We start from the raw sequence: 14452 nt of genomic DNA, 5'->3' as shown, positions 1-14452 counted from the left end.
TACTTTGGTTAAAAGTGAGAACGCCAACAAATTAATTGAGACTTTACATTGATTAATTTCTAAATCTACAACAATAGTTAATTGAGCAATAATCTTTAGATAACCGATGATGAATCTATTTTGAAAAAGCAATGGAATCAATCTATTTTCTTTACATATATTTTTATCTCTTGTTATCTTTTCTATTTCTATCTTTGTTCATCTTAATCCCCTATATTTTTTTATTTTATTTGACTAACTCATTTGTATAGTTTTATAAGAACTAACTTGTTAAAAATCAATTCCGTGTTCATTGGGAGACGACTTTGGGTTACTTTACCCTTTCTATTTTGTTGACTACTTTCTTAACAATACTGAAGTTGTTAAAGATAAGTAGTATTAATTTGATCGCGTCAACGACAACATTATCAGTCACTGTTCCAATACTCGAGTTCTCGCCTAGGCGAGGAGAGGCTCGCCTAAGCGAGATGATCCCTCGCCTGAGCGAACGCTCTCTAGCCTAGGCGAGTTTGGCAGAGTTGAGTGCATATGCGTATGTTTTATATGATTGGTTGATGGGTGTTTTGGACAGTCCAGGTTATGACGTTATTAATATTTCATATGTTATATTAGGGCTGAAAGTTGATGTGCGTGGTATGAGATTAATATGATGTATGCTTGAATAGTTGGTCGTTTGCATCAATAGTGGCATGAGATTGATATGCATGGAAATTATCTGATTATTTGATGAAGCATAAACAGGGTATGAGTAGGACGTAATCCCATGACCCTTGTAGTAGGGGCTTGTGGTGGTGCCTCATCATATGGACATAATTCCATGGGCCCTCTTAAGGGGAGTCCACGGTGGTGCCTCAACTATTGGACCTAATTCCATGAACCTCGAGGTGGGAGTTAATGGTGGTGCGTCAAGATCAGGACGTAATTCCATGAGGGTAACGTGGTGGTGCCTCAAGGCCAGGACGTAATTTCACGAAGGCCACGTGGTTGCGCCTCTTGTAAGGGTATAATTCCGTGAAGGCCTCGTGGTGACGCCTTATTGCTAGAACATAATTCCACTATCGTGTGGTGGTGCCTCATTATGCGTATCCGGATAGTCAAGTCTTTGTGTCTTACGTGGTATGGTATTATTTGTGTGGATGCGTGCTAATTATGCTTGACCTTGAACTGTATGATGAGTATTATGATCTAAGAATCTTTTTACTCTAACTTACCCCTTTTGCTTGTTTGTATGATTGTGTGTGGTTTCCTCCATTGTGATGATCATCAATTCTTATTGCTGTGAGCAGATGTGAGAGCCCCTAGCAGTGGTAACGGTAATGGAAATGTTGCAGTTTGATGGTATGGAAGGATAGTGGGCTCACTATGGAGCCCATGGCGGATGGAGTATTTTTAGATTAAGATTCTCTTGTGTTGAATTGGACTTTATGCTACTTTTAGCTATTGTACTATTGTTATGGTCGAGTGTGGCCTCTTTCCTCTTGGTATGAATGGGCATAGGGTGCCATATGCCCCACATCACAGACTCTGTATACACTGAATTTCTTAAGTATGCGATGTTTTATTATTTTTGGTTTTTTTTTAATTGGGACGTTACAGAAAACTTTGACAAATAAATTTTCCATAACCTGTTTCTACACTTCCTTTTCTTTTTCTTCATTTTCCCTTCCTTCTGCAGTTTCTATTTCTTCTTTTTCTATTCTTTCTTTTTCTATTTTCTCCTTCAGCCTATGTTGATCGTTACTGACTTGTCTTGGTGTCATAAATTTCAACTTCATTTTATGTCCCTCATGCCTCAAACAAAGGGAACGTTCATCAAGAATGAGTATTTTAAAATGAAGTCATGCCCATCCCAAAAGAAGATGGAAAGATTCCATGGGAGCAATATTACATAATACTTCTTTCACACATTGCCCTGTATTGAAATTGATCAATGCTTAATTCGAATGAAAGCTTGTTGCTAATTTTAGTTTCTTCACCACTCTTTGGCTCACAACATTGTTGTCGCTTCCGTAATCGAATGCAAATAAACATGGGTTGCCTTCGATTAAACACCTTGTATAATAAACTTCCATTGCTATTCCAAATCTCGTGAGCTTGGCTCTGAATACAAAGTGATGTAAAATCCATAGGGCTGGATTCGTTTTATGGATCTATCTAGGTTGGAATGCAAATAAGCAAGATATGTGAGAAATTATTTAAAACGAGAAAATGGAAATAGATAAAAAGATGTAGTTGAAATTGATTGACGTCACACTTTGATAACGCTGTCGTTGACGCGATCAAATTAATACTACTTATCTTATAACAACTTCAGTATTGTTAAGAAAGTAGTCAACAAAATAGTAATGGTAAAGTAACCCAAAGTCGTCTCCCAACGAACACGGAATTGATTTTTAACAAATTAGTTCTTATAAAACTATACAAGTGTTAGTCAAATAAAATTATAAAAATAGGAGGGATAAAGATAAAAAGATAAAATAAGATATAAACAATAGTAAAGAAAATAGATTGATTCCATTGCTTTTTCAAAATAGATTCATCATCGGTTATCTAAAGATTATTGCTCAATTAATTATTGTTGTAGATTTGCAAATTAATCAATGTAAAGTCTCAATTAATTTGTTGGCGTTCTCACTTTTAACCAAAGTACAGTCTCAATTAAAAGTGAGAACTTTTAGATTATCCATAGTAAATTCAATCAAAGTACAGTCTCAATCAAATTTTACTATGTCTAATCATGTCTATTCTTTTATCTCCTCACCAAATAAAAAGCTTAATTAATCAAAGTAAAGTCTCGATTAATTTTCATTAGAGTAAATACCTTTAACCAAAGTAAAGTCTCAATTATTGGTAAAAACTCATTTAATCATGTGAAAGTTTCTAAATAAAATCAAAGTAAAGTCTCAATTAAATTTAAAAACCCTTGACTCATATGATCAATATGCATATAGATTTAAAATCATTACTTTTTATGTGATTCAAAGATAAAAAACATAGATAAATTAAAACCTCAACAATAATAAAAAGAACAAAGAAATTATTTCATTCTAACCTCAGAATCCATAATGAAATTACAATGGAATCAACCCAAGAAGTTTAGCAATCCATGGAATACAAAAGAAGAATAGAGAGAAGAAAAGAGAGAGAAAGGAAACGAAATTAGGCACCCCTAAGGGTTCCAAAACTTCGAAGTCCCCAGCTTGTTTTCTACTTCTCCCTTGGTCTCTTTATATAGGAATTGGACTGGGCTTTTCTGTTGCTAAAATCTCTCAAATATCTTTTGAAATAAAGATAAATATAAATATTTAAAAATACTTGGAGAGATATAGACTATTTGACAAATATAATTGGTTGATAATATCAATATCTAATATAATTAAATTAATTAATTACTTAAAGATATATGATAAATTATCACCAATTAATATTTGTATTAATTTTCCAAATCAACCCTTTGTAATCTCCTTAAATTATCTTCTAAATAATCCAATATCTTCAAGATATATTTGTTTGTTGTGGAACTAAAAAGATTCAAGAAGATCTTGTCATATTTAAAAAGATTTGGTAGTTATTATCTTTTAATATTTTATGATATAATTAAATAAGATAATTATTTAAAAATATCAAATAAAATATCTAAAGATATATTTTCCCAAATTATCTTCTATCATAAAGATAAAGAAAACCGCAAGGTCCAATTTTTCTTTCCTCTCTTCTTGGTTTAGCCAAACTTCTTCACTTTTTCAAGCTTTTCTTGCCGTCTTCATGTAATGCTTGGCCTGAATTTTTGTGCTTTTGATAATTTCTTATTCTTTGATTTATCTTTAAGGTGTCATGAAGCTTTAATCAATTTATTTCCACACCTCTAAATGAGCTTAAAACTTAACTTCAGCTGCATCAACAAACGTTAAAATATCCAAAAATAATTTATGCAGCTAAAAATCACTTTTTAAGACATTTTTATCACACAAGCTCAAACAACCTAATTATCAGAATTATCAATTAAATCACTCTTTAGGCACACAAATTCAATTAAATACCCAGAATTAAACATTAAATGAGGGCAAAAATACGTACTCATCACACTTCCAAGAATGGAAGACAAGCCTAAGAATAAAAACACACAAAGGGAAAAAAGAGCTTTGATAAAAACTCAAGATTCTTAAATCACTCCAGAACTTAGGAGAATCACTCTCACTAAGATAGATGAGATAAAACTCATATTTTCTGAATGAAACCCAACCTGTTTCAATGGCTAAAATGGTTAAGCTTATAAAGAAGCTTTAATCACTAGAATTACAAAAGACTCATATGTTGAAATTACATCTAACTTAAAACTATTAATGATCCAACTACTTAATGAATAATTGTAACTGAAATTATAGGAACCCAAAAGTTACCAAAAACAAGTCAGCCAAGCATCCTCTCGGTCTCCCAAAGGTTGATGACTAAGTTACAATTGGGTCATCATTACAACTAGAAATAAAACTAAACTAGAGCCCATTTATTTATTAAACCAAAACATAATTTGGTAAGCCAATTTTACAATGAATTGAACCATATTTAAACAAACTAATACCTTTAAAAAATAAAAATAAAAATAATTGCGGCAAAGTTGTGCTTTATTCGTTCTCCATTTAAGTTATGATGCGATTCATATCATACCCTCCTTCTCTGAGAAGATTCGTCCTGAATTTTAACGCTTTATTTTTCTACTAGTTATAATTTATGTTTATTATGATCTTGTTAGGACTTTATTTTCCCACAACTTGAAACTAATTCTCTTCCTCTAGGATCAAAGTCAATTTGAATATATTAATATTTTTTTCATTTTCAGTGGGTGCAATCCGTGCAGCACCTCTCTTGCCAACACTACCCCACCTTGATATGTAACAATAAATAATTCCATGTGTTGTGTTTGCCGAATTTGTTTCTCATCAGTGGACCAAATGCACAACAAAGCATTGTCAACAAGCTTCGTCTTCAAACATGGAAGCAGGTGTGTTTCATTCACTTGCTTATCCTTTTGTTCCTGTAAAATTACATCACAAACTGTAGAAGAGAAAACATTGACAAATAAATTTTGCATCATCTTTTTCTCCACTTCCTTTTCTTTTTCTTCATTCCCTTCCTTTTGCAGTTTCTATTTCTTCTTTTTCTATTCTTTATTTTTCTATTTTCTCCTTCAGCCTATGTTGATCGTTACTAACTTGTCTTGGTTTCATAAATTTCAACTTCATTTTATATCACTCATGCCTCAAATAAAGCGAATGTTCACCAAGATTGAGTATTTTAAAACGAAGTCATGCCCATCCCAAATGAAGATGGAACGAGTCCATGGGAGCAATATTACATAATACTTCTTTCACACATTGCCCTGTATTGAAATTGATCCATGCTTAATTCAGATGAAAGCTTGTGGGTAACTTTAGTCTCTCCACCGATCTTTGGCTCACAACGTTGTTGTCGCTTCCGTAATCGAATGCAAATAAACATGGGTTGCCTTCGATTAAACACCACGTATAATAAACTTCCATTGCTATTCCAAATCTCGTGAGCTCGGCTTTGAATACAAAGTGATGTGAATCCAGAGGGGTGGATTCGTTTTATGGATCTAGGCTGGAATGCTAATAAGCAAGATATGTGAGAAATTATTTAAAACGAGAAAATGGAAATAGATAAGAAGATGTAGTTGAAATTAATTGACGTCACACTTCCAAGAATGGAAGACAAGCCTAAGAATTTAAACCCACAAAGGGAAAAAAGACCTTTGATAAAACTCAGGGATTCTTGAATCACTTAAGAACTTAGGAGAATCACTCTCACAAAGATAGAAGAGATAAAACTCTAATATGTTCTGAATGAAACCCAACCTATTTCATTGATTAAAATGGTTCAGCTTATATAGAAGCTTTAACCACTGGAATTAGAAAAGACACATATGTTGAAATTACATCCCACTAAAAACTATTAATGATCGTACTACTTAATGGCTGATTGTAACTGAAATTATGGGAAGCCAAAAGTTAGAAAAAAAGATTCAGCCAAGCATCCTCTTGGTCTCCCAAAGGTTGATGACTAAGTTGCAATTGGGTTATCATTACAACTTGAAATAAAACTAAACCACAGCCCATTAATTGATTAAACTAAAACATAATTTGGTAAGCCAATTTTACAATGAATTGGACCATATTTAAACAAACTAATAACTTTAAAAAATAAAAATAACTGCAGCAAACTGGTGCATTAGCCCTTCTCCATTTGAGCTATGATGCGATTCATATCCTACCCTCCTTCTTCGAGAAGATTCGTCCCGAATCTTAAGGGTTTATATTTCTATTAATTTTAATATAAGTTTGTTATGATCTTGTGAAGGACTTTAATTTTCCACAACTTGAAACTAATTCACTTCCTCCAGGATCAAATTCAACTTGAATATATTCATATTTGTTCCTTTCCAGTGGTTGCAATCCATTGAGCACCTCTCTTGCCATCACTACCCCACCTCGATTTGTAACAATAAATAATTCCATGCGTTGTGTTTGACAAATTTGCTTCTCATCAGCGGACCAAATGCATAATAAAAGCATTATGAACAAGCTTCCTCTTCAAACATTGAAGCTGGTGTGTTTCATTCACTTGCTTATCCTTTTGTTCTCGTAAAATTACATCACAAACTTTAGAAGAGAAAACATTGAGAAATAAATTTTCCATCATCTTTTTCTTCACTTCCTTTTCTTTTTGTTCATTTTCCCTTCCTTTTGTAGTTTCTATTTCTTTTTTTTTCTATTCTTTCTTTTTCCATTTTCTACTTCAACCCATGTTGATCGTTACTGACTTGTCTTGGTGTCATAAATTTCAACTTCATTTTATGTCCCTCATGCCTCAAATAAAGGGAACGTTCATCAACATTGAGTATTTTAAAACGAAGTCATGCCCATCCCAAAAGAAAATGGAAAGAGACCATGGGAGCAATATTACATAATACTTCTTTCACACATTTCCCTATATGGAAATTGATCCATCCATGCTTTATTCGGATGAAAGCTTATTGGTAACTTTAGTTTCTCCGCCAATCTTTGGCTCACAACATTGTTGTCGCTTCCGTAATCGAATGCAAATAAACATGGGTTGCCTTCGATTAAACACCTCGTATAATAAACTTCCATTGCTATTCCAAATCTCGTGAGCTTGGTTCTGAATACAAAGTGATGTGAATCTAGATGGGTGGATTCGTTTTATGGATCTATCTAGGTTGGAATGCTAATAAGCAAGATATGTGAGAAATTATTTAAAACTAGAAAATGGAAATAGCTAAGAAGATGTAGTTGAAATTGATTGACGTCACACTTCCAAGAATGGAAGAAAAGCCTTAGAATTTAAACACAAAAAGGGAAAAAAGACCTTTGGTAAAACTCAGGGTGATGAAGGATTATCTTGTTTCTTTTTAAGATTATTGAATATGGTGTGAGTTGAACAATTAAATCATAGAAAAAAGGAAATGGAAATGGAAAGCACATAAATCATAGAAAACCAAGAACAATTAAAGGAAGAAGAAAACATAAAATGGAAAGGAAAGAAATGGTAAAAATGTGAGAAGCACGCCACTACAAGGCTAGGCTAGAAGCCATGGCAACCTTGAAGATGAGTGGATGTGTGCCGCCACTTGCTATGCAAGATAAGGCTTAAAAGTATTCACTCCCAAGGGAGGAAACTCTCACAAATGGTTGAGACACAAGAGTGTTTTTACTTCAAAATGGTCAACCCTTTTACATGTCTAGGAACACCCCTTATATAGAAGAGTTTAGGGGCCTCTAAGCAAATAAAAGATACCTAAGGATGTCTCTACAAAAACCTAACCCTAGCTTCTAGAAACTAGGTCAAATAAGGTTACAAAAATGAGAGACAAAAGAGCCAACTATGGTGTGTGCAAGGCTGATTTCGTTCTAGCACAAAAGGAGACAAAGAATGTGTCTCATATGTCTCTAAAAAGTGGCCAAAGTGTGCTAAAAACAAAGGAGACCAAAGGTACATAGGTACACTTGCTTCATGCCTTTTACTTTATGCTTTATGCCCTTTGCTTTACTCTCTCCTCCACATCATTTCTGCTCCCGAATCACCATGTGCCACCTAGCATTTCTTTCTTACTCCTAATTAACCTACAAAGCAAATAAACATAGATTAGCATGTTGGCTTAAGTCAAGTCAACTATAGTCAACAAGTCAAACCTAGTCAAAGGTCAACAAGTCAACTAAAGTTGATTCAACTAAGTCAACTTAGGGAATCAAAAATAACAAACACAAATGAAAGGAATGAAGGATTAGTGAACTTCCTTTCTAAACATGCTTAGTCTTCTTAAGCATGTGCCTCCATCCTTGGTTGGGGTCAATCCTTCATCATCCTCCCCTCCTTGGAGAGAATTTAACCACAAATTCTTTAAGCCTTTGTAGATGGAGCTTGACTTGATTTGGGGGAGGATTTGCGCCTCACTTTTATGAGCTCTTGTTCCATCCTTTCTAAGGATATTACCCCTAGCGTTGGTTAGGCCATCTTTATTTTCTAGAGTATTCTTCCTCTCTTGCTTGTGCTTTGGGCCTTCCTTTTTGGCTTGAGAAGAGAAGGAAGGGTGATGCACATCTTGCTTTGGAAGAATTTTGTTGTAGGCAAGTCACCTTAGTGAGAGCTTGCCCCTTTTCTTTTTCTTCTTTATCTTTTCTTATTATATTTCTATCCTTATTAACTTCTTGAGGTGATAAAGGTTGTAAAGTTGTCTTTTTCCCATTTATGAAGAAAATGTATTGGTTGTTTATCAAATTGCCATGGCCTACCTAGTAAGATATGTGTGACTTCAATGGGAACAACATCACATAACACCTCATCTTTGTAGCTTCCTATAGAGAAGTTAATTAGGACTTGTTTATTGACATCTATTTCTCCCTCTTTACTTATCCAAGCAAGCTTGTAGGGCTTAGCATGAGGAATGCTCTCTAAGCTAAGCTTTTCCACCAACCTTGTGCTAGCTACATTGGTACTACTTCCTCCATCAATAATTAGAGAGCAAACCCATTTTCTAATTTTGCATCTAGATTGAAAAATGTTTTCTCTTTGAGTTGGCGCAAGCTCACTTTGATCTTGACCTATCATGCACCTTAAAAACATTGGGTCTTTCTCAAAAATTTTAGTTTTACTAGAGGAAGAAGATTCTTTTGAAAGAGCATGGGGAGATGAGTGTTCACTTTCAACATCATTACTCTTCTTTAAGATCATGGTCCTTTTGGTTGGGCAATTTAAAGCAATGTGATTATAACCCAAACATTTAAAACATTTAATGGAACTTGATCTTGAAGAAGTGGAATGGTGAATGTGATCACTTGGAGACTTACTTTTACTTGGTGGTTCTTGATTAAAGTTAGAAGGGAACTTATCATGTTTCTTTTTATCCTTTCCCTTCCATGAGTGACTAAAGTAGTGGTTGGGTGAGTAACTCTTCTTTGCCCTTCTTTTTCTTTTCAATTGAATTTCAATCCCAAGGGCAAGTGTGAAAACATTTTCAAGAGTGGAGTACTCATACAACTATACTTGGTCTTTTATGTCTCTTCTAAGACCACTCACAAATCTTTTTATTTTCTCTTTATTAGTTTCTTTTATTTCAACCCTACGCATTTGAGACTCTAATTGTTTAAAGTACTCACTCACACTCATAGGACCTTAGTGAAGCCTTTGGAGCTTCAAAAGAAGTTCCTTCCTATAAGAGGGAGGAACAAATCTAGCGCGCACAAGAGTTTTAATGTCCATCCAAGAAGCCGCGAGTGGCCCTTGGTCATAATTCTTACAAACTTTATGCCACCAAGTATTGGCATACTCCAAAAATCCTAAAACAACTAGATCAACTTGTGCTTGATCATTTACATGATTTTCATTGAAAATTTGATCAACTTTAGCTTCCCAATCAAGGAAGATTTTGGGATCACTTCCACCATAGAACTTAGGAATCTTTGGAGTTTGCTTCTCTTGTGTTGGGTTGCGCCTAGAATGCCCTCTTTTCCTAGCCTCTCTTTCTTGCTCTTTAGCTTCAAGCCTTTGAATGTGCTCTTGGATTCTTAGGTCACTTTGCTCCTTGTCTTTTCTCAATTGTTCAAAGGCCTCCTTCCTAGACAACTCCAAATCCCGAAGCAATCTCATCAATGTATTGTTTTTGTTTGGTGTAGGTGCATTTGATGAACTTGCCATGATTCCTACAACAAAAACACTCAAATCCGAGACAAAATAAATGGATTAGAGGTTAGACAACATGAAAACCGAGACCAAATTCAACCCAAATTGTAACCCAAGTGTTTATATCACTCTCCCAAAGTAACAAGGCAAGGCTAGATCTCAAAATCCACCAAAGGAGTGAAGCAAACACTTTTAAAAACTTGTTCAAAACCTTTCAAATGCAGGACAAGTGATTCGGCCACAACATCCCAAGATTTTTAAGAAAAGAAAACTACTAAGACACAACAAAGAACACCTAGTGACAAGCAAGAAAAGTACAAAAATAAGAAAGTTTAACTTCTAAGGGAATTTTGATTTAAAGACAAAACTTGAACAAGACTAAAGCAATGAAAAAAACTTTTAAAGACTCTATGGAAAGCATTTGAACAAGCCAAGATTATACCTAAAAATATGCATACACCAAGAAAGATCATAACCAAGTTAAAGCATGGAAGTAATTTGCCAATATCACCCAAAATCCAAGTAATGTGAATCAAGAGGGGTGGATTCGTTTTATGCATCTATCTAGGTTGGAATGCTAATAAGCAAGATTTGTGAGAAATTATTTAAAATGAGAAAATCGAAATAGATAAGAAGATACAGTTGAAATTCACGTCACACTTCCAAGAATGGAAGACAAGCCTAAGAATTTAAACACACAAAGGGAAAAAAGACCTTTGATAAAACTCAGGGATTCTTGAATCACTTAAGAACTTAGGAGAATCACTCTCACAAAGATAGAAGAGATAAAACTCTAATATTTTCTAAATGAAACCCAACTTGTTTCATTGTTTAAAATGGTTCAGCTTATGTATAAGCTTTCACCACTGGAATTAGAAAAGACACATATGTTGAAACTACATCCCACTTAAAGCTATTAATGATCGTACTACTTAATGGCTGATTGTAACTGAAATTATGGGAACCCAAAAGTCACCAAAAACAATTCAGCCAAGAATCCTCTTGGTCTCCCAAAGGCTGATGACTAATTTGCAATTGGGTTATCATTACAAATTGAAATAAAACTAAAGCGGAGCCCATTAATTGATTAAACCAAAACATAATTTGCTAAGCCAATTTTACAATTAATTGGACCATATTTAAACAAACTAATAACTTTAAAAAAGAAAAATAAAAATAACAGCAGCAAACTGGTGCATTAGTCCTTCTCCATTTGACCTATGATGCAATTCATATCATACCCTCCTTCTTCGAGAAGATTCGTCCCGAATCTTAAGGGTTTATTTTTCTACTAGTTTTAATATAAGTTTGTTATGATCTTGTGAAGGACTTTATTTTTCCACAACTTGAAATTAATTCTCTTCCTCCAGGATCAAATTCAACTTAAATATATTCATATTTGTTCCTTTCCAGTGGTTGCAATCCATGGAGCACACCTCTAGCCAACACTACCCCACCTCGATTTGTTATAATAAATAATTCCATGCGTTGTGTTTGACAAATTTGCTTCTCATCAGCAACCAAATGCATAACAAAAGCATTGTGAACAAGCTTCCTCTTCAAACATGTAAGCTGGTGAGGGTCATTCACTTGCTTATCCTTTTGTTCCTATAAAATTACATCACAAACTGTAGAAGAGAAAACATTGACAAATAAATTTTCCATCATCTTTTTCTCACCTTCCTTTTCTTTTTCTTCATTTTCCCTTCCTTCTGCAGTTTCTATTACTTCTATTTCTATTCTATCTTTTTATATTTTTTCCTTCAGCCTATGTTGATCGTTACTGACTTGTTGGTAACGTTGTCGTCAAGCGATCAAATTAATACTACTTATCTATAACAACTTCAGTATTGTTAAGAAAGTAGTCAAAAGATTAGTATGGGTTAAGTCAACCCTAAGTCGTCTCCCAACGAATACGGAATTGGTTTCTAACAAATTAGTTTTTATAAAACTATACAAAAGACTTAATCAAATAAAATAATAAAAATATGGGAGGATTAAGATAAAAAGATACATAAGATAGAAACAATAGTAAAGAAAATAGATTGATTCCACTACTTTTTCAAACTAGATTCATCATCGGTTATCTAAAGATTATTGCTCAATTAATTATTGTTGTAGATTTACAAATTAATCAATGTAAAGTCTCAATTAATTTGTTGGCGTTCTCACTTTTAATCAAAGTACAGTCTTAATTAAAAGTGAGAACTTTTAGATTATCCACAGTAAATTCAACAAAAGTACAGTCTCAATCAAATTTTACTATGCCTAATCATCTCTATTCTTTTATCTCTTCACCAAATAAAAAGCTTAATTAATCAAAGTAAAGTCTCAATTAATTGTAGTTAGAGTAAATACCTTTAACCAAAGTAAAGTCTCAATTATTGGTAAAAACTCATTTAATCATATGAAAGTTTCTAAATAAAATCAAAGTAAAGTCTCAATTCAATTTAAAAACCCTTGGACTGGTATGACCAACATGCATATAGATTTAAAATCATTACTTTTTACGTGATTTAAAGATAAAAGACATAGATGAATGAAAACCTCAACAATAAAAAGAACAAAGAAATTAATTGATCTAACCTCAGAATCCAATTAAGAAATTACAATGGAATCAACCCAAGAAAAGTTTAACAATCCATGGAATACAAAATAAGAATAAAAGAAGAATAGAGAGAAGAAAAGAGAGAGAAAGGAAACAAAATTAGGCACCCCTAAGGGTTCCAAAACTCCGAAATCCCGAGCTTGTTCCTCTGATTCCCCTTTGGTCTCTTTATATAGGCTTCTACTGGACTTTGGGCTTTATTTGTCGGTTGCTAAAATCTTTTATTTTTATTTAACTAATTAGCAACTTAATTTCTGTCCAATTTCTAATTCTGCCCCTCTTGTTTGACCATTTTTTGAAGTTTTGACCAGAATTTGACTAGAGTTGACTACTCCATTGACCAGTTGACCTATTCATAAAATTGACTGCCCTATCAGATGCTGACATGTGGAAGTTATTTTCTCTCTCCAGAATTAGGGTTTCACTCCTCTTTCTCCTTCCTCCCTTGGCTGCGCGTGACGGCATGGAAGTTGGTCAGATGCGTTTTCCGGTGAAGGTGGAGTTACTTCGCAGCGTGGAGGCTTCACGGTGCTCGTGCTTCGTGCAGATCTGTGAGAGGGCTGCTTGCACCGTGGAGATGAAGTGGTGCCTGCCAGCGGTGTTGCATGACGGGGATTGGTGCAGGTTCGTGGATTCGCTGTCACGGTGTTGCCATCGTTCGTGCTCGCTTTAATGGTGGTGGCAGCGTGAAGATGCAGATCTGTTGTGCTGCAAGGTGTGGAGGCACTTCCGCTGCTGTTGTGTGCATCAATGGTGGACATGGTTGGAGTCACCGGTGCTGCAATGGAGTTTGCGCAAATCTGTAGCAATGAAGATGGTGGTTGTCGTGGCCGAATTGGTTACTACGATGGAGATGAAACTATGGTGGCTGACGCAGATCTGTTATGGTCGTGACTGGTCACGGTGGTGTGCTGTTTCGACATTGACGGCGTAGTGCGTGGCTTACGGCAGTGGGATGCTTCGAACAGGCGCAGGTGCGTGAAGGATGCGCATCCATGGTTGACGATGACCAAACGATGGAGTTCTCAGTGGTCCCGCAAACGATGATGGTTCGCGAGGAAGAAGAACTCACGGTGGCCGACGATGTGACTGATGGTGGAAGGGCGACGGCTACTACTGCCGGCATGGTGATGGTGGGAGAAGAGAAAAATTAGGGTTAGGGTTTCACGTGTGAGATGGAGGAAGATGATGACATGGCAGTGTCTAATTAGTGCATAGGTGTTTGCAAGGATTAATGCCACGTGGTTTGTTCTGGTTGGCCAATTTTAAAAGTTAAGGATTGCCACATGGCAATATCTGGTTGCATCTAGTTTAAGTGGTAGGAGGGGTGTAAATAGACATATTAGGGGGTGCATAATATGTTTTTGGTGAGACCAATTTAGAAAGAATGGAGTGTATAAGTAAAAACTAGGGGTGCAGAAGTAATTTTTTCAGAACTTGCTAATTTCAGCCTTTTAAAGGTGGTTTGTAACTTCAATCAATTTATTTTCCCACCTTGAATGAGCTTAATCTTAACTTCAGATGCATCAACAAACATTAAAATATCTAAGAAATAATTTATGCAACTAAAAATCACTTTTTAGCACATTTTAATCGCACAAGTTCAAATAGCCTAACTATTAGAATTAT

This window comes from Vigna unguiculata, chromosome 1 (assembly GCF_037176805.1).
Source record: "Vigna unguiculata cultivar grain cowpea cultivar isolate G323 ecotype 2 chromosome 1, ASM3717680v1, whole genome shotgun sequence".
Lineage (NCBI taxonomy): Eukaryota > Viridiplantae > Streptophyta > Magnoliopsida > Fabales > Fabaceae > Vigna > Vigna unguiculata.
This window is presented reverse-complemented; position numbering follows the sequence as displayed.